Genomic DNA, 26,588 nt, shown 5'->3' with positions numbered 1-26,588 from the left:
CTACAGAGCTTATGGTCAAGAGACAAAGACATTAAATACATAAACACAAAAGAAACATAAAACCTCTAATTTTATGCAAAGTACATTTAAAGGAAAGAAAATAGACTGTTGAAAGACAAATGAAGTATGGAGGACAAGAAAAATACTGCCAACTGTCGTCAGATAGCCTCCAGCTGTCAGCTCACTCCTTCAGAATTTGTACCAACTACACAGAGACACCTCACCCAAGCACGCACCCTTCCCAGGGCAGCACACATGTCCAATGATTAACTGAGTTGGGGTAGAAAGGCCTGGCCCTTTTGGCCCAGTCAGGCACCAATTAGCCACAGTGTGTACTCTGACAGGCTGTTTATGCTCCACAGCTACCCGTGGGTGGGTCAAGTCTTTGTCGGGCCTGTGTCTTAGTTTGACTTCCTCTCTGCTCCATCCTGCTGCCTCCCTCTCACTTCCAGAGGTTCTGATCACTAATAAATAGTTTGCACATCATACCTCATCCAGACGCTGATTTCTGGAGTCTCCAGCCACTAACAGTCAGAACCGAGAGCAGTGTGAGAAAATAGCCTACAAGATACATTTTCAAAACTAAACCACTCACTACCAGGCAGTTAACGAGCACGAGCACCCCATCCCTGGTGGAAGCTGAGGATGTGCTCACTGAATGAACAGGGATAGGATACTAGTGACAGCGTTCACCACATATCAGTGGGCACAGGTGAAATGTACCAGGAAATAGTAACTACAGGGACAATGGAATTGGATGACTATTGCAAAGCAACACTGAAATCTGCGAAAAGATAACAAAAAGGTATTATTTGAATTCAAACTGAGTGGAGGGCCTCCCTGTTAACTGATATAGTTGAAATCAGAGGATAGAGAAAGTTGAAGACTTACCAAGCTGAAGGAACTCCAGAGAAGGTTAAATTGTCAATCAAGTGTGTTTTGCCAGGGTTAAGTATCTGGTTGGGAAAAAAATGGGACCTGCAGTTAGGATGAGAGGAGCTAAAAATATGTCCCCCAAACTTTTGAGCCTCCAGACTTCTCTGAAACTTTTGAATCTATATAATGGTCCAGCCCTGCCCCAATATATCACATATTTTATATGTATATAAAATATATACAATACATATCATATATTATACATTATATCATATATCATATATCACATATGATAATACCAACACCTGCTCCCAATTAAAAATGGCATAAGTATGTTCCCCTTGCCTGAAAATAATGCAGAAACCTGTTACACAAATTGTATCCCCATTAGTATCTTCCCCTACGTGTTGGCCATGAGCTTAAAATAGAGTTAAGGCACAGTAAAATAGAGCCAGGATGTGCTGGAGCTTATAGGGGAATAAAAGAGCTCTACACCAGGGGTCCCCAATCCCCAGGCCGCAGACAGGTACCTGTTAGGAACCAGGCCGAACAGCAGTAGGTGAGCGGTGGGCAAGCGAACAAAGCCTCATCTGCTGCTCCCCGCTGCTCCCCATCGCTCGAATTACCGCCTGAACCATCACCCCCCCTTCCCGCCCCATCCACGTCCATCCGTCCGTGGAAAAATTGTCTTCCACGAAACCGGTCCCTGGAGCTAAAAAGGTCTGGGACTGCTGCTCTACACCAACAGAGCTGTAGGTCCTTGTCAGCAGTTACTACCAAAACCAAGGTATACACATGGAACTGGATTCTGAGAGCGCTTTATCATAAGACTGGATCAGGGAACGTAAGATTGGGTGGGAGAGAGTTTATTGTTATGGGAGCACTCTCCCGAGATAGAAGATTTAACATCCTGGCAAGGATCCTAGAAGGTAGTAAAAGTTTTTGCTAGGTTGTTCCCAGAAGCATGGAAAATAACACGATGGCCCACTCTAAGTCAACTTTAAATGCGAGAATTGCCATAACAGATAGTGGAGTAAAGGAAGAAAAGGCTCAGGGAAGCGGATATTCTCTAATGTATATGCTACATGTGTAAGGCCAAATAATTAAGCCCAACAGGAAAGACCAAGGCCGTAGGGGATGTGCTGGTGAGAGGGGTGTCAGAATCACTGCATGTTTCAGTGATGGCCTTCTCTTTAGGCCAGGGGCAATGATGGTAGGAGGTGATAATATAGAAGTAGGCTCACTAATGGTAATTGGTATGATAAGATCTTGAAAAATATCAAGATCAGATAGCAGTGCTTGACTGCCAGAAACAGCTGGATAAAATTATTATAATAAGCATCAGGGACAGAGTAGCAGACGTGGATACCTGATTTACAGGCAGTCAGGGAGACAGTTAATAAAATATAATTTCTATTCTAGGGTGTTCTATGGGCAGCCGACCAAGGTATCACTCCATTTGTACCATCAAAGGAAATAAAAAATGAATGACTCAGAGACTGAGGAGAATTACCTTAATGATTATCATAATCCCATATCCAAATTCTGAGTGTAAGCCAGTTTTCAGAACCATTGACTGAATGGGCACTAAAGGTCCCAGAAGGAAAACCACACAACACTTTGGCAAATATACACGTTAACAGTTCTCCTAGTGCACCCCCAAGTGGGACCTACAACCATTTAATCAGGGGTTTGTTCACTGGGGAAAGGGAAATAACCAAGCATTTTGGAAACTGGTGGGCAAGGTCCGATTTGGTGTGTACCTGGAAACCCAGTTTCATCATGGTCTCTCTGTGGGAGCAGGGACTTTGAGGGGTCAGAGAACAAATAGAGTCTGTGCCAAGTTTCAGTTATAATGGGTCCACCAGGTCCACAAGTCCATTTGGTAATCCTTTCTCAGTCCTAGAGTGTATCATTGGGGTTGACGTGATGGTAGTTTGTGCAGTGCCATCATTAGCTCCTTGGTCTGTTTGGTAAGGCCATGGAGATAGCCTTTCCAGAAATTATTGCTTCCCTTAAAGATCTAAAGGATGCAGACATAGTTGGCTATATAATATCTACATTTAATGACCCAATTGGGTCATTAAGTTGACCCTGCAGAAACCAGATGGTCCCTGGAAGATAATAGTAACCTATTGCAAATGCAGGCAAGCAGTAGATTAAGTAACACACCCACGCTGCCGGTGTGGTGTCTATTGTAGAGCAGATCAGCGTGACCTCCAATATGTGGTAGGAGTATAGCCATTGATTTGGCAAATATATTCTTTCCTATTCCTATCTGAAAAGAGAATTAGAAACAGTTTGCATGCACATGGAATTCACATGTCTTCAATTTAGGGTTTTGCTCCAAGGCTGTGTTTACTCTCCTGCCTTCAGTCATAATGTAGTTGAAGAGATTTGGACATCCCAGAAAATGTCACATTGATCCACCCTATCATTGATTTTTGCACTAACCCGGCTAAATAAGCAAAGTGTAGCTAGAATGTTGGAGGACTAAGTAAAATGCATGTACTACGAGGGGCAGGAGATAGACTCAAAAAATATTTAGGAACCCATCGCATCAGTAAAACTTTAGGAGTCCAGTGATCAGAGGCATGACCTGACACCCTCTACAAAGTAGAAGACAAACTTTATGTATCTTGCATTTCATATGACAAAGAACAAGTCCAGTACCTGGTAGGCCTCTGTGGGTTCTGGAGGCAGTAGATGGGGAAGTGCCACTTGATTCCATTTCCTGGTTGGCCTGAAACATTGCTAATATTGAGGGAGGTAAAAACAGGAAAGGCCTCTGCAGCATATCCAAGCTACAGTGCAGACAGCCCTGCATTTTTAATCATAAAACAGAGAAATCTAATACCAGAAGTGTGGGTTATGAAAAAAAGAAAAATGCCATGTGGGGCTTCTACCAGGCCTCTCGGGAGAATAAAAATGCAGTTCCCTGGGGTTCTAGAGCAAAGCTGTGCTGTCTAAGCTGGAAAATTATACCAATTTGACAAAACAACTCTGGGCACACTACTGGCCCCTGTAGAGGTAAAAAACCTGGTTTTCGGACATCAAGTGACCAGTTGTTGAGAACCATGCATCGTAAGCTCAGTTATGTCAAATCCACTAAGTGAGATGGTTCAATAGATAGAAGTCATTCATTCATCTGGATTCAAGCTCAGGAAAAAGAGAGGGCAGAAGACAAATTCATGAACAGGAAATCTAGATCAGCATGTCTTTCTACCCTCTTCCACCTTTGCTTCTTCCTCGGCTCTGACCAACAGATACACGGGCTTTCATTATGAGCAGCAGACACAGGAGGAACAAGCCAGCCTTGTTTATATAGGTGTGTTGGCTCAGTACTGGCTATAAGTTGAAAAAGGACAGTAGCCACACTGCAGCCTCACTTGGGAGGATGCCTTAAATTATTTTGACCACGTGGTCAACCATTTCCCATGAAGGAGAAATGTCCAGAGGTTGGATTAGAGGGGTACCCATGGACAGTGACAAGGCCAAGCAGGTCGGTGGGAAGCCTGGATGTTGGAAGAGTGGAAGATTAGAGCCAAGAGTTCTGGGATAGAAGTAAGTGGATAGACACATGGACATGAACAAAAAATGTGAAGATCTTTGTATTAATCTACCAGGTTAATACCCACCAAAGAAGCACCCACCATGGATTAGACACAGAAAAATCAAATAGACATAATGACTTAGCCAGGTTACAGCAGCCAGCATCCGTCATCCTCCACCCCAGTGCCTGTAGGGTGGACACATTTCTGAACTTTCTCTATTTCTTTTTATTACGTTTCTGAAATATCTGATTCTTATGAGTTTCCCTTATCTCTTTCTTGAGTATTTGTACCATCTGGTCAAATTAAGCCAAGAGTAACCAAGACACATTCTGTTTCCTGACCACCTTGCCTAAGGCAATAAGTTCATTAAGGACATTATCCACCTTTAAATGATTGAGAAGATAGTTTCTCCAGAAGTTTCAGCATTGCACAGTGTGCATTACTCTCCTTCTTGCCCCCTACTGCCAGGCTTCAATTACAATGCCACATTTTAGGCATATTTTGCAGTAGAATTACACATCTACATACCAATCCCTGTGTTTGTTGAAATGGAAATGAACCTCAAACCTCTGAGATTTCCATACCTAATACACTTACTCTGGTACTCCTCATCGCCTTCACTATGACACCCAGACTGACTGATGAGCCTCTACTTGAAACATTGCTTGTCCCCCATCAGAGAAAAAAAAAAAAAGAGAATATGGCACTCAATCTACTAGTTCTGACGGTTTTGCCCCAACTGACATTTCAAATCTCTCATTTCATTAAGCAGAGCAAGTTAGAAGGTCAAGCCTGATGTACATTGGACTAGGACGGATGCATTCCCACAGGGAGGGGTCAGCAAATTATTTTTAACCATAACATAGTTTACTACAATAGATATAATAATTTTCTATTTTCTGTCAGATAAGACAATTGTTTCTTTCCACTTGCATTGACAGGGAACACACAGGAAAAAAAAAAAGCATGATCAAGACCATGATTTTTTTTGCTTATGCAATGAGTTTCATTAGCATTTTATTGAAAAATGTTTTATTGCCATCAAGAATAATAATTTAGGACATATTTTCATTTTAAGGTGCTCAAGGTGCTCCATTTGCCTGTTTTGAAGAAGTTAATTCTCTGCGTAATAGTCTTGGAAACTGTGGTTTTAAAAATTCCCAACCATTACCTTGTGAAGAGAAGTATGTATATAGAAAATGATTGTTTCCTTGAGTTATAAAAATTATATATTTCTTGTCAAGAAACACTAAATAGTAATGGACAGTAAATCGTATATCTGGAGAATATTTTCAAATAACATTATGTGTATTTTCCTTCTATGCAATTCAGTTCTCTTTTTTCTTATTTTTTTCCCTGCTAGTGTGTTAGTAAGGAGACTAGACTAAGAGAAATTTAATGTTTCTTACTGAAGGTAGAATGTGGGCTCAGTGCAGAGGGAACAGATGAAATCACCCATCTCCTAGTCTTTCCCTGAAAGGCTTCCATCTGCATACTAAGAAAGTTGCTACCTGAAGGTCAGGTTTCTAATTTAGCACACATCTAGGAGCTGACTGCAATCCTCCCCAGAGACTCGAGAAACTGATAGACACTTTCCCTGCAATCTCTTTGTAGCCCAGTCCAAGTCACCAGTATCTCCCTATAAAGAACTTGTACACATTTCTACACCCCAGCTTTTGCACTGCTGCCTCAGGGTCAGATCCCCAAGTCACCTTGCTCTGATAGCCAAAGGGACTTCCATTCACAAATATGCCCCCAGGGTTCAGCACAGAAGGAGCAGACAAAAATGCCCATCTCCCAGTCTTACCTGGAAAGGGGTCTGTGTGCATGCTTTAAAAGCTATTGACTGAGAATCAGCCTTCTAATTTAAAAAGCTTCTAAGGCCTAACTTTGATCCTGCCCAGGGACCAGGAATGCCAGCAGACTCCTCCTCCAGCATCTCCCTGTAGCCTAATTCAAATCACCATTATCTTCTGCTGGAAGCTTGTACACATGTCTGCACCACAGCTTTTGCAGTTAACACCCAAGAAACAGGCTTCCAAACAGGTTGGCACTGTTAATCAATGGCACTTCCATTAATGAGTCCCATTTATTGTAGAAATCAAATAAGCACTTCTTTTTTTTTTTTTTTTTGCGGTACGTGGGCCTCTCACTGTTGTGGCCTCTCCCGTTGCGGAGCACAGGCTCCGGACGCGCAGGCCCAGCAGCCATGGCCCACAGGCCCAGCCGCTCCACGGCATGTGGGATCTTCCTGGACCGGGGCACGAACCCGTGTCCCCTGCATTGGCAGGTGGACTCTCAACCACTGCGCCACCAGGGAAGCACAAATAAGCACTTCTTAATGGACACAGGAACACCCCTACACATACACACTCTGCTGCTATACCCCCAGGCCCGGTACATAAGAAGCCGGCAAAAATGCCCATTACCCAGTTTTTCCCTGTAGGGAGAAATACTGGAGTATACTATATCTACTATATAGAAAATCTGAACAGACCAATAGCAAATAAGGTGATTGAACTGGCAATCGAAAACCTCCCAACAAACAAGTCCACTGGGGAATTCTACCAAACATATAAAAAAAGAATTAAAAATTCTTGTGAAAGTCTTCCAAAAATTAGAAAAGAACACTTCCAAACTCATTTTACAAGGCTAGTATTACCCTAATACCAAAGACAGACAAGGACATAACAAGAAGAGAAATAACAGGCAAATATCCCAGTTGAACATAGATGCAAAAAAAAAATTTTTTTAATAGCAAATTTAACAGTACTTTGAAAGGAACATACACCATGATCCAGTGGGAAATATTCCAGGGATGCAAGGATGGTTCAATATCCACACATCAATGAATGTGATACACCACATTAATAAAATGAAGGATAAAAATCATATGGTCATCTCAGTAGGTACAGAAAAAGCATTTGAAAAAATTCAACATCCTTTCGTTATAATAACTCTCAACGTATTAGAGTAGAAAGACTGTACCTTGACATAATGAAAGTTATATATGGCAAACCCACAGTTAATAGTATACTTAACAGTAACAGCTAGGAGTATTACCCCTAAGATTAAGAAAAAGACAATAATGCCTTCTCTTGTCACTTCTATTTAATATAATACAGCTGTAATAATCAAAAGAGCATGATACTGGCATAAAACTGAGATATATCAATGAAACAGAATAGCCTAGAAACAAACACATACATACGCAGTGAATTAATTTTCAACAAAGGGGTCAAGATTATAAAATGGGGAAAGAATAGACTTTCCAATAAATGGTGTAGGGAAAACTGTTTTGTTACAGAAAAAAAAAAAAGTTGAACTGGACCTCTATCTTACACCACATACAACAATCATCTCAAAGTGGAAGGTAAAAAACACTTGAATATAAGACCTGAAGCTGTAAAACTCCTAGAAGAAAATATAGGAGATAAGCTTCTTGACATTGGTCTTGGCAATGATTTTTTGGATAGGCACCAAAAGCAAAAGCAACAAAAGAAAAATTAGACAACTAGGACTACATCAAACTAAAAAGCTTCTGCTTAGCCCTGGAAACCATCCACAAAATGAAAGGGAATGGGAGACAATATTTGCAAATCACATATCTAATAAGGGGTTAATATCCAAAACATACAAGGAACTCTTACATATCAATAGCAAAAAATATTTTTAAAATTATAATGATAATCTTTATTAAAAATGAGTAGAGGACCCAAATAGACATTCCCCCCCCCAAAAAAATACAAATGGCCAACAAGTACACGAAAAGGTGCTTTACGTCACTAATGATGAGGACCATGCAAGTCAAAACCACAATGAGATATCACCTCACACCTGTTGAGACAGCTATCATCAAAAGACAAGAGATAACAAATACTGGCAAGGATGTGAAGAAAAGGGAACACTTGTACACTATTTGTGGGAATGTAAGTTGGTACAGCCACTATGGAAAACAGTATGGAAATTAAAAATACAACTACTTTATGATCCAGCAATAGCCAAAGTATGGAAACAATGAGTGTCCATGAAGGGATGGATGGATCAAAAATGTGGAATACAGGCAATGGAATATTCAGCTTTAAAAAAGATGGAAGTCCTGACATTTGTGACAACATGGATGAATCTGTGGGGCAGTATGTTAAGCGAGATGAGACACTCAGAGAAAGTCAAATACTGAATAGTATCAACTATATGTGTATTCAAAAAAAAAAATGAGCTGGTAGAAACACAGAGTAGAAAATCTGTTGCCAGTGGAAACTAGGGAGAAGTTGGTAAAATGGTACAAACTTTCAGTTATAAGATGAATAAGTCCTGAGCATCTAATGTATAATATGGTGACTATAGTTGGTAACACTATATAATTGTTATATAATTATACAATTATTATATAATTATTGTATAAATGAAACTTGCTAAGAGAGTAGAACTTAAAGATATTTACACACAAAAATGGGATAAATATGTGAAATGAAGAATGTGCTAATTCACTCGGGTGAATCATTTCACAATGTATACATTTATCAAATCATCACTTTGTACACTTTAACATAATTTTATTTTCAGTTATACCTCAATAAAGCTAGAAAATGACAGTAGCAGATAAATAAGTTCTGGAGATCTACTATACAGCTTAGTTCCCATAGCTTTAAAAATATGTCATTGTATACTTAAAATTTTCCAAGAGGGTAGACCTTTTGTTAATTGTTCTTAGTACACACAAAATAATAATAATTATAATACAAAGGGCAGAAGGAAACTTTGGGAAGTGATGAATATGTTTATGTCCTTGATGATGCTAGTAATTTCATGGGCGTGTCCTTATCCCCAAACTCATCAAGTTTTACACATAGGTACAGTTTTTTGCTGGTGATTATACCTGGAAGTGGTTTAAAGAATAGTAACAGAGCCAAATTCAAGAACTAAGAGAGTGGGAAGAGAATATAAAAAGACTCAGATAAAGTCAAGCGATCCAGGGAGAAGTAGGACTTTCTTTAACCTCCAGGACATAGTCAGAAAAACTGTAAAATCCTTAGGTAAGCACCACACTCAGCATGGTTGAAAAAGAACTTGGTTCCTTTATGAAGATTATAAATGGCTGAAGAAGGTGTCTAGTTCAATGGGACTAAGTGTCCTCCACCACCTGCCTCCACATGAGTTTACTATGGGTTAAGTATGACGTGTAGAGAATGCAGAATTTCCCACATGCCCCAACACAGGAGGACTAATGGATTAAAAGAGGAGCTCTGGAATCACAAAATGAATGAATGAATGAATGAAGTGAGATCTCATGAAGAGACCCTGATTATCTCTAAAAGACAAAGTATAATCAGCCACACTTTGTTAGATACCAGCTGAGAGCACCAGTGATCAGGCAGACTGAGTTACACCACAATGGATGCCAACAGAGACAGGAGATGGTGGTAAACCAGCCACACTTAATCTCTCTCTGATGGCCAGAGGCATGTGTGCCATCCTTGGTCTAAGACTACCATGGAAGAAGGAAAAGGAAAGGTGGAAAGAACTGTGAAAGTTAGCAGGCATGACTTATCTGGACTTCATCTGAGATGATAATAGTACATGAATTTTCCCAAAATAAAATCACTAGATGAGACTGGAATTCAGTAGTTCAATTCATCTGCTTTAAGCAGATTGTGCCAGTTCCAAGAATTCAACCATAAATGCAAATTTTGAGAGAACGGACTTTGGATGAAGAGTTTGTATTTCAATAGCCAGACTAGAAAAAGACCTACCATGCAAAATTGGTTTAAGATATATTCCATAGAAAGAGAATAGAGCAACAATCAAAAGAATTATTTCGATCTGAAAACCTAGAAAAATTAGGCTGGAGGGGAGAAAAACTTGGAAAGAGATTTGGGTACTGAATTCTACTCTCATTTCAATCTTCACTTTGTGATGCTATTAAGCTAATTCCTGTGATTTTAAAGAGCCACCCCATGGAGAATTCCCTGGCGGTCCAGTGGTTAGGAATCTGTGCTTTCACTGCTGAGGGTGTGGGTTCAATCCCTGCTCAGGGAGCTAAAATCCTGCAAGCCACAAGGCAAAAAAAAAAAAAAAAAAGCCCCCCATGGTCTTTTAGGACAAGTGGATGAAATTTCTAAAGGGAAGACTTTTGGAGAAATCATAATGGCATGCTCCACAGACACATATCAATAACTATGAATCGTTGTTTCCACTGAAGATAAGAATTGATAGATTTGATAGAGCAAGAAGTGACATCGGTGATTTTCCAGGGCATAAACTAGGAATATTGGTAGTCTCTTAGACAAGCCAGCATTCTACCCAATGATAGATTATAAATGGCTAAATAAACTTTATGGAATAAACTTTTGTATGCTTATGCCAAAAATGGGATCTAAAAGTTTCTGAATTCTCAAGAGAGGAGTGCAGAATGACTGGAAATATCAGCAGGTTGGAAGAATCCTGGGATTGAAATGGAGTGTCTGTTACTAAATAGATTTACTGACTAAAGATCATGGCAGGTACCATGAGCGTAATCAGAAGGGGCTCAAAAGGTGCACAAAGTGTAAATAGATGAAGTCAGCCACTCTCAACAAATGTTGGGTAAGAAATAGGGAGACTAGTCAAGCTTTAGTGAAGTGGGAGCGGGTGATGAATTTTCCCAGTTGAGTTCTAAAATAGGAAATGAAGGCATGTGTGAACATTTGAGTTCAGTGTGTAGTTTTCAATTCTGCTACCGTGCTAATTAATTGTATCACATTTAGCTGTGCACCATAAAATAATGTCATTGTGACATTTTTCTGGTTTTCTACTATCAATTAAACAACATATTACAGTTTATGTAATACAATACTTATTTAAAACTTTGTTTCATTAAAAGACAAAATGATAAGACATTTTTTGCTTTCCCTTTCCAGGGATGTTCTTTGTGGAAAATTGGCTTGTGTTTGGCCACATAATAATACTTATAAAAGTGATGTTCCATCTGCAGTTTATTCATCTACTCAAGGACATGTATGCATAACTATTGAGTCATCAGTGAGATCAGGTGGAAGAGATTATGCCTATGTGGCTGATGGCACTGTGTGTGGTTCACAAATGGTAACAAAACATGTTCACTTATCTTTATCTGTGCTAAATTATGTAATTATCAGACATGATGACTATCACAATCATACAAAATGGATTTGAACCTGGTGCTGCCACTTATTTCCCATATGATATTGAAAAGATAATTAAAGATAATTAAATTAAAATAAATTAAATAAATTGAATAAATAAATAAAATAACAGATAATTAAACTAAGCCTCAGTTATCCAATAACATTGATTTTGGGGTTAATCTGTCATCAGTCCTAATGTGAGAAGATGTGTTTTTAAGCACAAGATTCCACTAACTGACAGGTGATTTTTTTTTAGGTCTTTGAATTCTGATGGTTTTAAATCATAAAATTCTAATTTTGAGTTTTTAATTTTTCCTGCTTCACAAAGAAACATAATTGAGCTTTCATATTTCTTCTGCTTGTGCGTATGGTCAAAATATAAGTATGAGAAATTTGGGAGAACCCAAACAAGAAGTCTGTACTGGGACACCACAGTTATAGTGATGTACAAGCTTATGTTGATACATACATGTAGTACTATTCATGTAGTCAAAAAATAAAGGGAGAACAAAAATGGTTCAGAGGCATAGTGAGTCAGTCTGGAAGTATGAGTGCACACATTTCAGAAAACATAAGGCAGCAGTTGTAAATCAGTGTGTTTCATGTAAATGACATTTAGTACTTACTTGCTGGATTAAAAATAAAACAAAACCTTAAAATGGTTACTCAATTAGCTAGTTCTTATATCTGTGTTCAGCAATTTTATTCCCTTGGAAACTTGCTTCTTGTGGTCGACAGCTTCTAAAATGCTCCAATGCTCCCACTTCTTGGTATTCACACCCCTGTGTAATCCTCTTCTTTTGTGTGTGCTCTGGATACAGTGACTGGCTTCTGAGAAAGATAATATGGCAGGGTTATGGAATGTCACTTACAAGATTAGTTTAAAAAAGACAGTGACGTTTGTTTTGCATTCTCTCTCTCTGTCTTTCTTCTGCCTTCTCAGATTGCTTGCTTTGCTGAAGCAAGGTACGTGATGGAGAAACTCATATAGAAAAGCAAATATTTTCTCCTATAGCTTTTTTGGTACCCTCTTCACAGACTTTAACAGAGCAAAAGCTTTCGATTTTCATGATGTCAATTTATCATTTTTTCCTTTCATAGAGCATGCTTTTTGTGTCAAGTCTAAAAACCCTTCATCTAAACATAGGTCATGAAGATATTCTCCCAGTTTTTTTTCTAAAAATATATAATATTGTGCTTTACATTTAAGTCTTTGTTTAATTTTAAGTTTATTTTATAACGTGTGAGGTTTAGGTTGAGGTTCATTTTTTTTGTACTTTGGTCAAAAATAAGTTGGGTATATTTTTGTGGGTCTATTTTTGGGTTGCCTAGATTGTTAAATTAATCTGCATGTCTGTCCATCCACCAGTATCATATTCTCTTGACTACTTTAGCAATTTAGTAAGCTTTAATAACAAGCAGAGTGATTCTTCTCATTTTATTTTTCTTTCAAAATATAGTTTTAGCTATTCTAGTTTAGCCCTGCACTTTTCCATATAGATTGTAAAATAAACTTATATGAGACAACAAAAAACTTTTCAGAAATTTAATAAGAATTGTGTTAAAACTATAGTTTAATTTGGGAAGGACGAATATCTTTACTACATTGAATCTTCCAATCCATGAATATGGTAAGCCTCTTCAATTATTTAAGTGCTCATTGATTTCTTTCATCAGCATTTTATAATTTTCAAGATACAGGCGTTGTGCATCTTTTGTTAGACTTGTATCTCAGCACTTCATTCACTTTGGAGTAAGTATAAGTGATATTATTTTTAATTTCACCTTTCACATGTTTATAGAAATGTAATTTTTATGTGTTAAATTTGTACCCCAAACCTTGCTGCATTATTTTATTAGTTCTAGAACTTTTTTGGGGGTAAAGTCCTTAGAATTTTGTATGTAGACAATCACTTCATTTTCAAATAAAGACAGTCTTTTTTTTCTTTTATGGTCTACACATTTTTTTTTTTTCCTTGCTTATTGCACTGGCTAGAGCTTCATGTACTATGTTAAATAAGAGTCTTGAGAGTGGACACCCTTGCTTTCTTCCTGATCTTAGGGGAAAACTTCCAGTCATTTACCATCAGCTATTTTGTTAGCTGTAGGTTTAAATATGACCCTTAGCCACTTGAGAAAGTTCCCTTCTACTCCTTGTTCACTCCGATTTTTTTCATTATAAATAGGTGCTGAATTTTGTCAAATACTTTTTCTGTGTTAATTGATATAACCATGTGATTTTTCTTTTTTGAGAATATAGTTCTATTTCATCCAGATCATCTAAAAAACAATATGTGGAAATACATTAATGGTATTTGAGAAGTCTAGATTCATAAGAAAAACTAGTGTTTGTAAAGATAGTACATTTTCCCTTATTCTGTGTTAGCTGGTGTAGCTTGATAGGAATGAGGAAGCACGAATGATTAAATTTAGGTGCAGAATTTTGGAAAATGGTTCAAAATTGCCAGAGACTTTGATCACGACTATCTAGGAGATTTAAGAGGGCCAAACACCTCTGTGCAAGTTTTTTTTTAACTTTTTAAATATGATAAAATATAAAATGATATGATATGATAAAATATAAACTTTACAGTTTTAACCATTTTCAAGTTTACAATTCAGCAGCATTAAGTACATTCACTTGACCATAAATAATCTATTCCATTAGTCAATTTGTCTGAATTTATGCCAGAAACACATTGGTTATCATTGGTGTAGCTTTATAGTAAGTTTTGAAATCAAGAAGTGTGAGTCCTCCAACTTTGTTGTTTTTTAACACTGTTTTGGTTATATAGAGCAGCGGTCCCCAACATTTTTGGCACCAGGGACTGGTTTCATGGAAAACAATTTTTCCACAGATGGTGGGGCGGTGGCGGGATGGTTCAGGCGGTAATGTGAGCAATGGTTCAGGCAGTAGTTCAAACGATGGGGAACGGCAGATGAAGCTTCATTCGCTCGCCCGCGGCTCACCTCCTGCTGTGCAGCCCATTTCCTAACAGGCCAGGGACCAGTACCGGTCCACAGGCTGGGGGTTGGGGACCCCTGATATAGAGTCTCTTGGGATTCTATGTGCATTTTAGGATGGGCTTTTCTATTAATGAGAAAAATATATGCCTTTGGAATTTTGATAGATTGCATTGAATTTATAAATGCTTCGGATAGTATTGATATCTTAACAATATTATGTCTTCCAGTCCATGAACATAGGATAGCTTTCTATTTTTCTGTTGTTTATTTAAAAAATTTTTTTCAGTATTTCTTTTTAGTTTTCAGTGTATGCTCCTTGGTTAAGTTTAGTTGTCTAATAATAGTGGATGCTATTCTGTACTGAATTGTTTTCTTAATTTCCCTTTTAGAATGTTCATTGTTAAAGAAATGTCTTTGCTTTTTGTATGTTAATATTTTATCCTGCAGCTTTACTGAATCCTTGATTAGTTCTAACAGGCATTTTGGGTATGTGGAGCTTTTAGAGTTGACATATAAGATCACATCATCTGCAAAGAGATAATTTTACTTCTTTCTTTACAATATGTATGACTTTCATTTTTTTCTTGCCTGATTGCTCTGGCTAGAACTTCCAGTATTATATTGAAGAGAAAGGGCAAAAGTAGGCTGGCATATGCAATGTCATTTTACTCATTGGCTCTGTGATAATTTTCAGAAATAATTGCAAAATGCTAATTTTCATTCTTATTTGATATATTCTTCTTTTCAATGATTTCATCATATGTTATGCTGATATTTTAAAACAAGTCAAAAGAATATAAGCTAGGAGCCTAGTTTAAAAAACAGAAAAAGGTAAATGAGGGAAAAAGTGAGTAATTTACCACTGGATTACCGACTTTGACGTAAGAAGGGTTTTGCAATGGATCCAAATTAAGTTAAAATATTTCTCTTGCTGGATTATTCAGATCAATATTATAACAGGGATTCATGATAATTTATAATCCAAAATATTCATTTATATTTGAAACTCAAACTAAATTAATAAATTATGTTCCAGTTTCAGTTTTTGAGGGGACAAATCATTAACATTAATCTAACCAATTATTCATAACAGAACATTAACTCCCCTGATGGTGATTCTCAATTCAATTCCCAATTGTAAGTATCAAAACCAAAATTATATGACATTATTACATAAACTATGTTAAGGCAAACACTCTCAGGGGGATTTTCTTAAAGTTATTATTGTTTAGATTTTTGTATTGGAATGCCAGAATCTTTGTACCAAAATCAGAGTAATATATAATAAAAAATCTCAACAAGAGCATCTTTTGTACGTATATAACAAATACTTAATTCTTTCTTCACATCAAATTTGTGAATAATTATGAAGTATTGTTTGTTCTGTTTTAGTATTGTATAAATAAAACCTGCAAAGAAGTTCCTTTAATGGGGTATAATTGTAATGCCACTACAAAATGCAGAGGAAATGGGGTAAGTTACTTTTGTTTTCGTAGTTCTAAATTTCATGTTATTTTTGTGGGTATTTCAAAGTCAAAATCTATACTGTTTGGGAGAATGGAAAATCTAGGTTGCTTTTAAGCAGACCTGGCCTAAGAATAGCTAACTAATATAAAGAAAATTGGCTGATTTCCAACCAATCCAAACACTATTAAGTGAATTGTACTATGTGTGTACTGAATTTATTGTAAGCACTCACAACTTATGAATTAGTAACATGTTTAAATAAAAAATATTTATTATTTTCTCATGCAAATAAATGCATATTTTACTTATATAGTGAACATATTTGTTCTCCCTCATACTCTGCATAATTAAAATTTATGGCTATATAATATTTTACAGAGGGTATACTTAAAAAACATGTTAGAGAATTTCTGATGTTCTTATGAAGAGGTTTCTAATAGAAAATATATCCTCCTGCAAAAAATATTTTATTTCTTCTCAATTGCTTATCTGTTTTAATCTGGTAATACAGATTTGTAGTTACTTTTATATTTAATTTTTACTTCTTAAAATGTATAATTTGGGTCTCTTTGTGTTACTATTTTCCTAAAAGAAAATTAGTGTATGATTTAGTCAACATTATATGAATGATCCCAAATTAACCAAATTTATCAGCATTCAATTTTATAATTTTTAATTGATTGGTTTTAGAAGATATAAAGCTCTGCTGCATTGTCTTTAATTTTCTATGATCTATAAACAAAAAGGATAGCTACAATTTCATGTTTTGTCTTTTATTTTCTATGCTTATAATTATTGGTCTGATCTTTTGGTTTCCTCTGTTCAATTATCTGTTTTTAAGCCTTCAGCCTTAATATTTTTTATAAAATCTCAAACCAAAGTTATAGATTATTGATACATTTTATTTAGTAATAATTAACATGCAATATTATATTAGTTTCAGGTGTATATTAGTTTCAGCTGTACAGCACAGTGATTTGATATTTTTATACATTGTGAAATGAGCACGACAGTAAGACCAGGTTTATGTACGTCTTATTTTACAATACAAAGTTTTATAAAAAAACAAACACATCCAAAATGTAGCTACTTTGACTTTGATGTTCCTGAGATATTCTATGCATTATGTTAATTTTTTCTAAAATTTATGTTATAGGGAAATTATAATCTATTTAGATTTGATATTCTAGATAAATGTTCTTTCTAACATGACATTGTCCGTCTACTTTAATGGGAGGAGTAGGGTACTGGAATACCACTTTTTTCAAAAAGTAAAGAAAAATGTATGTGGGAGGTATTCATTTAGAGGAGGTCTCACATATCAACAATGGAAAAATGTTGCCTTTCCACATTAAAAATCCCTCTGTTGCCACAGGACTATTAAATTTTAATTCCGTTCTCCCAAAACTTTGTAAGCTCTGTTGGACTGTCCTATTGCTTTCAGTCCCGCCAGAGAGAAATGTGATGCTAGTTTAATTCCTTTTACCTTGTGCCGAATGTTGTGAGATTACTTTTCTGTTTTCTGAGCTTAGAAATATGCTGACAAGTGTCTAAGGTATGTGTTTTTCATTTCATTTTTTCTACTAGGAAGTCAAATTACACATCCATTCTGAAATAGCATGTCATTCTTCATTTAATAAAATTTAATAATATAAAATTTAATAATATTATTTATTTGGTTATTGCTTCTGCTCTAGCTGACCATCTTTTTCTTTCATTAAGTTAGTCAAAATGCAATGATGGTAATCTCTGTTGCTTTATGTTGCTTAGATAATTGTAAGTTAATTCAGGACAGGGGAAAAATTTTGGATTAGGTTTGAAATAATAAATAAACGATACTCTAATCCTAATTTCAAAACTTTATATTAAAATACTTATCACCTGTGCACTAAATATTAAAAAAACAGAGGTATTGATATGTACAATAGAAGAACACTTTATGGAATTCAAGATTATAATTCAAACTCATTTTATTGAAATCACTTTTGATATGTAGGGAAAAGTGATTTAAAATTTCAATAATCGTTAAACACAAAGAATTTAGCGCTGTCAGTGTACATGGGCAGGACACAATATCTGTAGCAGAATTGTAGGAAATATCCGTATCTTTGAATATTACATCTATTTTTTAAATGTGCCAGTCCTATATTTATACCTTCAGGTATGGGAATACGTTCATAATATAACATTAGTGATCTTTGTTTGGCAAAAACCTGGGAATGAGTGTTAATGTGTGTTTGTGGATGTGGATGTACATGTTTATCTGTGAATATACATAACACAGAATATGCTTAGCAGTGCAGAGGGACTTAATTAGTGGGTGAAGACACGTTTCGTTCTGTGCATTTTAATTGTTTGAATTTTACAAAATTTTACTCAAAAATGAAAATTAACACTAAGCTATTGAAATGTAAAAGCATAAATAACATGGAAACTGCACTGAATATAAACTGCTAGCAATTCAAATTTATCATAAAGTTTTTTTTTCTGTCCTTTTTAATTATTTTTGGCATCTATGTTTTTTTTTATGTTGGAAAAATTTTCACTTAAAATAAAATGCAAATAGTTGATCAATAGAATTAAATTTTGAAAGAAAGTGCTAGGATAATAAATTAATGTGGCCAAGTCAATTGATGCTAATTCTATCACGATATTTTTGTATATAAATTAAAGGCCAGGAACATACTATCAGGCAGGGTAGTGATTTTGGCATTAACTGTTAGTATACTGCCAAATTTTTCACTACTTTTTCTAACCTATTTCTCACATTATGCAGTCTTAATAAACTCAGAAAAACAGTGATTTTGTTCTTTTGAATGTAAGTATTTCTATACGACATATAAAGACTACCATGATTTACAGTGATTATATGTTTTTCTGTTTCAGATATGTAATAATTTAGGCAATTGTCATTGCCTTCCTGGGTATAGGCCTCCAGATTGTGAATTACAAATTGGTTCACCAGGAGGAAGTATTGATGATGGAAATGATCATAAATCTGGTGAGTAGAAATTAAACTTTTAAAACAAAATAGAATGCTTTATGAAATAATTAAAGAAATATACTGCCGAGTCAAATCTTTCATGATCTCCTGAGTAGTTAATAGAGTTACCTTGAATAGTGGCTTTCATTTAATTAGTGTTAAATAATATTTGTAATGCGGTTTCCTCAGAGAAACCCAGTTTTAATCAGCTCAGTTACTAAGGTAGAATATGGTACTCTTAAGTTTCAATAAATGTCATAGCATGAATGCAAAACAAATTCAAATATGGACGAATGAACACTATGTAAGTTGTTTGCATCCCATGCTATTAAAAACTTTGTAGGTTATTAAAAAACAATTGTAGGATAAGGTGTTTATTCTGAATGAAATTTAGACAAAAACATATGACAAAATATAAGTATACACATTTATTAGGAAATAACAGTAAATCACATTTTGAGTGATGAAGTACAGGTTTATACTTTCTCCTGTTTCCATGAACAGCAAGTGGCTGTTCATTGATTCAACATCCATTTATGATAAAAACTCTCAACAAAGTGGGTATAGAGGGGCTATACCTCAACATAGTAGAGGCCATATATGGAAAACCCAAAGCTAACATCATACTCAATGGTTAAAAGCTGAAAGCTTTTCCTCTAAGAACAGGAACAAGACAAGGATATCCACGCCCACCACTTTTATTCAACATAGTATTGGAAGTCCTAGTCATGGCACTTAAGCCAAAAAAAACAAATAAAAGATAATCCAAGTTGTATTTTATGGGCATTTTATTCTTACTGTACTACATGGCCCAAATCAATTCATACATATCCATTTATAAAATTATTTTTGTGTTTGTATAATTTTGCTGGAGAAACTGGACACCCATAAGCAAAAGAATTATTCTAGGCACAGACCTCATAACTTTCAAATATTAGGATCACAGTCCTAATACAAAATACAAAAATATGCATCTCCTAGAAGATAACAGAAGAAAATCTAAGTGCCCTTAGAAAATGACATTTTATTTTATTTTATTTTTTTATTTTATTTTTTTCTGTGGTATGTGGGCCTCCCTCTGCCGTGGCCTCTCCCGTTGCGGAGCACAGGCTCCGGACGCGCGGGCTCAGCGGCCATGGCTCAAGGGCCCAGCCGCTCCGCGGCACGTGAGATCCTCCCAGACCGGGGCGCGAACCCGGTTCCCCTGCACCGGCAGGCGGACGCGCAACCACTGCGCCACCAGGGAAGCCCGAGAATGACATTTTAGATACAGCAGCATGAGCATGATCCATAAAGAAAAAATTGGTAACCTGCACTTGATTAAAACGTAAAAGTTCTGTTCTGTACAGTCAGAGAATGAAAAAACAAGCCAGAAACTGGGAGAACATCTTTGCAAAACATATATCTGATATAGATATATATCAGATATATATAGATATATATCAAAATATACCAAGCACTCTTGAAACGCAACAGTATGAAAATTAACAGCCCAGTTTAAAAATGAGCAAGTTAAAGTGCTTATCTGGGCTCTCCTGAGCATCTCTAGAACGGTTATGTTGAATTCTTTGTTGAGCAATACCTAGATCTCCATTCCTTTGGGGCCAGTTACTGTAAATGTCCTGTATTCCTTTGGTGGAGACATCTTTCCCTGATTTTTCATGATTCCTGTAGCCTTGCGTAGGTGTCCATACATTTGGAGATACAGTCACCCCTTCCAGACTTGGTAAACTATTTCCTAAGGGAAGCCTTTCACCTGTGGATGGAGGCACACTTGATCGTGCTGTGACCCTGGGACAACTGGTGCATGGTGCCAAGTGCAGGAGCACCTGGTGGTACCAAGCCCAAAGGGTTGTAATGTCTCTTCGGCTCAGGCCACTGAGGTCCATATTATCAACTGTGTGGTCCTTGTGAGCACTTCGTGGGTCCATAATGGCTGCAAGGACTGTTGCGGTTCTAAGCAGCACCTCCAGGATCAGTAGCTAAGGACAAGGCCAGGCAGCAGTGGTGGCTGGAGATAGTGGCATGCACACACTTGGCCGTGGGGCCCAACTGCATGTGCCCGTGTGGTGGCAGAGGTCAGGTGCAGACGTGCTTGAAGTGATGGGCTGGGGCCAACTATAGGCTCACTGGCCACTGCAGTGTTCCTGAGTGTCAGTGTGCTTTCCTACTGCTTCAAGCTCTACCTCAGGGTATGCATGCTGCAGGGAGACCAGTGATGGGGGGTGGTCAGGCTCGGGGTGCACACTGGATGGGCTAACTACAGGTAGGCACAGTGATGCCAACCAGTGTCAGAAGGCAGAGCCTGATCTGGATCCAACAAAGAGCTACAGTATGCTCCTCTCCTGTGGCTGTACTCTTGCCCCCTGGAAAGAGTGCACTGCTGTGGAGGTCAGTGATGGGGGTCTGGCTGGGGGTGTGCAGGTGCATAGCTGGGGGGCGGGGCTAGTTACAGGTGGGCATGGTGGTACCGGCCAATGACAGAGGCTGAGCCTGATATGGATCTGATAACAGCTGCAGGGTCCATGGATGTCAGTGTGCTCTCCTGTGGCTGGACACTCTCCCCACTGGCATGCACACTGCAGTAGAAGCCGGTGACGGGAATCAGGCTGGGAGCATGCAAGTGCATGGCTGGAGGGGCTATCAACAGGCGGCCATCGTGGTCTTGGCCAGTGACAGAAGGCAGGACCTGACTGTGCCTACAAACAGCTGTGGCTGGCAGGAGAGGGGGCAGGCTGGCTGGCTATGCATTCACCTGGGGCTGCAGGTTATTTCTGCTCAGTATTATATCAGAGAGTCTAGTCAGTATAAAAAGACCAAAAAAAACAAAAAATCACCCAAAAAGCATACAGATTGAAAAGGAAAAAGAAAATCAGTCTTTATGTATAGGTAATAGGATCCTATATGCAGAAAATCCTAAGGAATCCACAAAAAATTTAGTAAGGTTAAAGAATATGAGATCAATGTACAAAAAGCAATTGTGTTCCTATAAACTAAGAGGAGACAATCCAACAATGACATTAAGAAACCAATTGTATTCACCACAGCATAAAAAGTAAAATACTTAGAAATAAATTTAGTGAAAAATTACATGACTTGTACACTGAAAATTTCAAATCATTGCTGATGTAAATTCAAGAAAATTTATATAAATGGAGAGACAATGATGTTCATAGATTGGAAGACTATTGTTAAAAGGACCGTTCTCCGCAAATTTATCTATACATTCAAGAAAATCCCTGTAAAAATCATCCAGCAGGTTCATTTGCAGAAATTGACAAGTTGGCTATAAACTTTACACAGAATTTCAAAGGACCTAGAGTTGTCCAAACAACTTTGAAAAGAGTGATGTTGGAGAAAGTACACCACCCAATTTCAAAACTTTCTATAAAGCTACCATAATCAACACAGTGTAGCACTGATATTAACATAGACATGTAGATCAATGGAACAGAATAAAGAACTGGAAATAGACCCACAGATACACGGAAAACTGATTTTCCATAAAAGTGCAAAGCAATTCAGTGAATAAAGTATAGTCTTTTCAACAAAAAGTGCTGGAACCATTACATACCCACATGTTAAAAAAAAAAAAAAAGGAATTTTGTACGTTTTGCACATGATTTGAAATCATATACAAAAATTCACTCAAAGTGGATCACAGACCAAAATGAGAAGCCTAAATGTATAAAACTTCCAGAAGAAAATATATGAGAAAACCTTAGTAACTTTGGATTAAATAGGATTTTTTTACATATGACACCAAAAGCACAATCCAAGGAGAAAAGGTGAAAACTTGGACATCATCAAAATTAAAAACTTTTTCTCTTCAAAAGTCACTGTTAGGGCTCCCCTGGTGGCGCAGTGGTTGAGAATCCGCCTGCTGATGCAGGGGACACGGGTTCGTGCCCCGGTCCGGGAAGATCCCATATGCCGCGGAGCGGCTAGGCCCGTGAGCCATGGCCGCTGAGCCTGCGCGTCCAGAGCCTGTGCTCCACAACGGGAGAGGCCACAACAGTGAGAGGCCCGCATACCGCAAAAAAAAAAAAAAAAAAAAAAAGTCACTGTTAGTTGTATACCTAATAAAGTATTTATGTTCAGAATATGTACAAATTTTATATTCAGAATATATAATCTTTGAAACTTAATAATGAAAAACCAACAGCCTTATAAAAATGGGCAAAACACTTAAACAGACACTTTATCGAAGATATATGGATTGACAAATAAGCACAAGTAAAGATGCCCAACATCATTGTTCATCAAGGAAATGCAAATTAAAATCACAATTAGATACCATTACAGTCCTTTAAAATTTGAAGGACTAACCACATGAAGTTTTGCCAAGATGTGAGGATAGTGTCTCATACACTACTGTTGAAATGTAAAATTGTACAGTTTCTGGTTCTTAAAAAGATAAACTTTTACCTACCATGTAATCTAGTCACTTTACTATTTTATTTACCCAAGAGAATAGAATGCCTTCTCCCATACCAAACTTTGTATACAAATGTTCATAACAGCTTTATATGTAAAAGATAAAATTTGGAAATGACCCAAATACAAATCAACAGGTGATGGATCAACGATGTGTGGTATATCCAAACAATAGCATATATTGAACAGTAAAAAGGAACAAGCTATTGTTAAAAGTACCAACAGGGATGTATGTCAACATTTATGCTGTGTGAAAGAAGCAAGACTAAAATGAATACAGACTGTCTGACTCTATATTAAATTGTAGAACGCACAAACTAATTGATAGGGAGAGAATGCAGATCAAATCAGTGGTTACTTATTTGGGGGAATGGCATCATGGCAGCATGATATATAGGCAAGAAGAAACTTTTGTGGATGATGGATATATTCACTACAGTTGAGCCTCGGAGTACATGGATTTGAACTGCATGGATCCACTCATACACAGATTTTTTTCAATAAATACTACAGTGCTACAGCATCTGAGGTTGATTGAATGCACGGAAGGGCAACTGCGGATACGGTGGAAACTGGGCTGAGAAGGGACCTAGAATATGGAAGACCAACGCTAAAGTTAAACAAGGATTTAGACTGCTCAGAGTGGATTCCCCTAACCCCTGCATTGTTTAAGGGTCAACTGTCTTTTGACTGATGTGGTGGTTTTATAGATACATACATATAATAAAACCTGTAAAATTGTACATCTCAAATAGGTGCATGTATTATGTGTCTAAAATAACTCAGTAAAGCTGTTAAAATAGCAAAATTTAAATGACATCTAAGACCAAAGTCACACTATTTTGTTGTCGAATCTCAGGCGTTAGTTAAACTTATTTTATCTACTTATCAAAAAATGATAAGAATTTTACATTAAATGAAGAAAAATCCACAGATATCAAAAAAATAATGTTTAAATGTATGCCACATTTGTTCAATCTTATCCATCTGTACAGTTATAATGTTTGCATTTCATTGTATATGAAGAATAACTATAATAAAAAGAATGAAAATACCAAATATACCAAGACTCTCATCCACTGCTAATGGGAATGTGATTTCTGCAACCACTTAGGAAAATCATTGGAAAAGTTACAAATGTTCAATTTAGGCACATGCTATGAAATAAGCATCACCACTCCCAAGGGCATATAACTGAGAGATATGCACACATACTTTGACTAAGAGACATGTAGTATAATATTCATAGCAGCACTATTCATAACACCCATAATTGCAAATAACCCAATGCTCATGAGAAATAGAATGCATTAATAGCTGTTATTTCTACATAAAGATACTACTGTATGCAGTGATGAGAATGAATGTTTTACAACTATAAGCAATAATCTGGGTGAATCCCTAAATTAGATAATACTGAGCCAAAAAAAATCAGATAGAATCGAAATACACACAATATAACTCTATTTATATAAAGTTTAAAATCTGTCAAAAATGATCCGTGCTCTTAGAGACCATGGATTATTGATTCTCATTGGGAAGGACGGTGGCTGAAAGAAAGCAGATTGGAGGTCATGCGATGCTGGTAATATTAAGTTTCCTGGATTTGGTGCTAGTTACATAGATATGTTCAATTTAGAAAATTCTTTGAGCTGTAAAATTATGGTATGCATGCATTTCTGTTAGTATGTTATAGTTCAGTAAAAAATTTACTAAATAAATAACAATGGAAGAAATCAATACACATGTAACCTTTGGAGAGAATGATGATTAGAAAATGTCCTGAGGATGCTTTGGGGAGTCTAACAGGGTATGTTTTCAGATCTGGATGATTTTGCTAATTCTTTGTTAACATATTTATTTACTGTGTACTTTTCTGAATTGCGTAATACTTCAACTTTTTAGGTGTAAGAAATAACGAAAGGGCATAAATATGTCGTTGAACGTCAACGAGAGGGGAAAAATGCACACAACACACACTTTACATATAGGTAGATACAGATACAAGGATAGGTATAGATATGGACGTTACTCATACGTATAAAATATAAATACTAGATGGAGAAACATGAGTCATTTAAAAATGGTTTCCTCCAAGGAGAGAAGCTATGTGACTTGGCGAGGGAGGGGGATGGCGGTTTTTCACAGTATTTTGCTAAATTTTTAACTTAAGCCCTATTAATATATCACCTTTTAAAATATGATGCCATAAATAAGCTGCATGTAGTAAGCAGACCTCAAAATATGTATACAGTATCATGATAATTAAACAAATATGCAAAAAAGATGACTACGAAATATGAAAAATGTACCATTGCAGTTTTGGCTATGAGCTTAAATGTCCTTTTGTTTTCTCCTATAAGAGTCTGCAAGGTATTAAACTTTCAATTAGGTATATGATTTTATATGTACACATATGATTAAAGTGAAATAAATATAAATTTATTCAAATGTTCTATGTTTCATTTCTAGTTACAGTTTTTACTAAAAAAGGCTACAATGCACATCAGAACTGGCTTATTTTGAGTTTCTACATTGTTATGCCCTTTTTCATAATTTTCACCATTATGATTATGAAGCGAAATGAAATGAGAAAATCATGCAACAAAGAGAGTGCAGAATATGAGGGGTAAATATGATTTTACAAATAATTTATTATTTTTAATTGTGCTGGTCATTAACCCGTGTCATAAATTCATAATTACATAACATTTGTTATATTTATTATTAAGTATGTGCTATTTTAAATCTAAGGTAAATGGCATTTTAACCATTTTGTTTTCCCAGTAGTTCATTGTTAGTATATTAAGGCAAGTCAAAATTTTGACTGCTCCAAAACTGTTCTCCTGGTGAATATTCCACACTGTACTAGGGACTTAATATGTCAGAGAAGAATATATTTGGTGTATCATTCTAAGTTCCTGTCTAGTTGGATCTAAATTAAGTATGAGTGTTTGTTTCCTTTGGGGAAACCTTTTTGTCCAATTTAGAATTTGTGTTAAACACGTCACTAATAAACCCTTGAACCTCATAATATTTCTCTTTAGTAGTCTCAAATACTGCTTAAAAATCTCTACAGAATTCCTTTGAAATTAGATACTGTTTCTTACACGTTTGTGCAGACTGTTTTCTTACATTTGTGCATCTTCTCTTCTGATG

The sequence above is a fragment of the Physeter macrocephalus genome, chromosome 20, assembly GCF_002837175.3.
Source record: "Physeter macrocephalus isolate SW-GA chromosome 20, ASM283717v5, whole genome shotgun sequence".
Lineage (NCBI taxonomy): Eukaryota > Metazoa > Chordata > Mammalia > Artiodactyla > Physeteridae > Physeter > Physeter macrocephalus.
Note: the sequence above shows the minus strand (reverse complement) of the source record.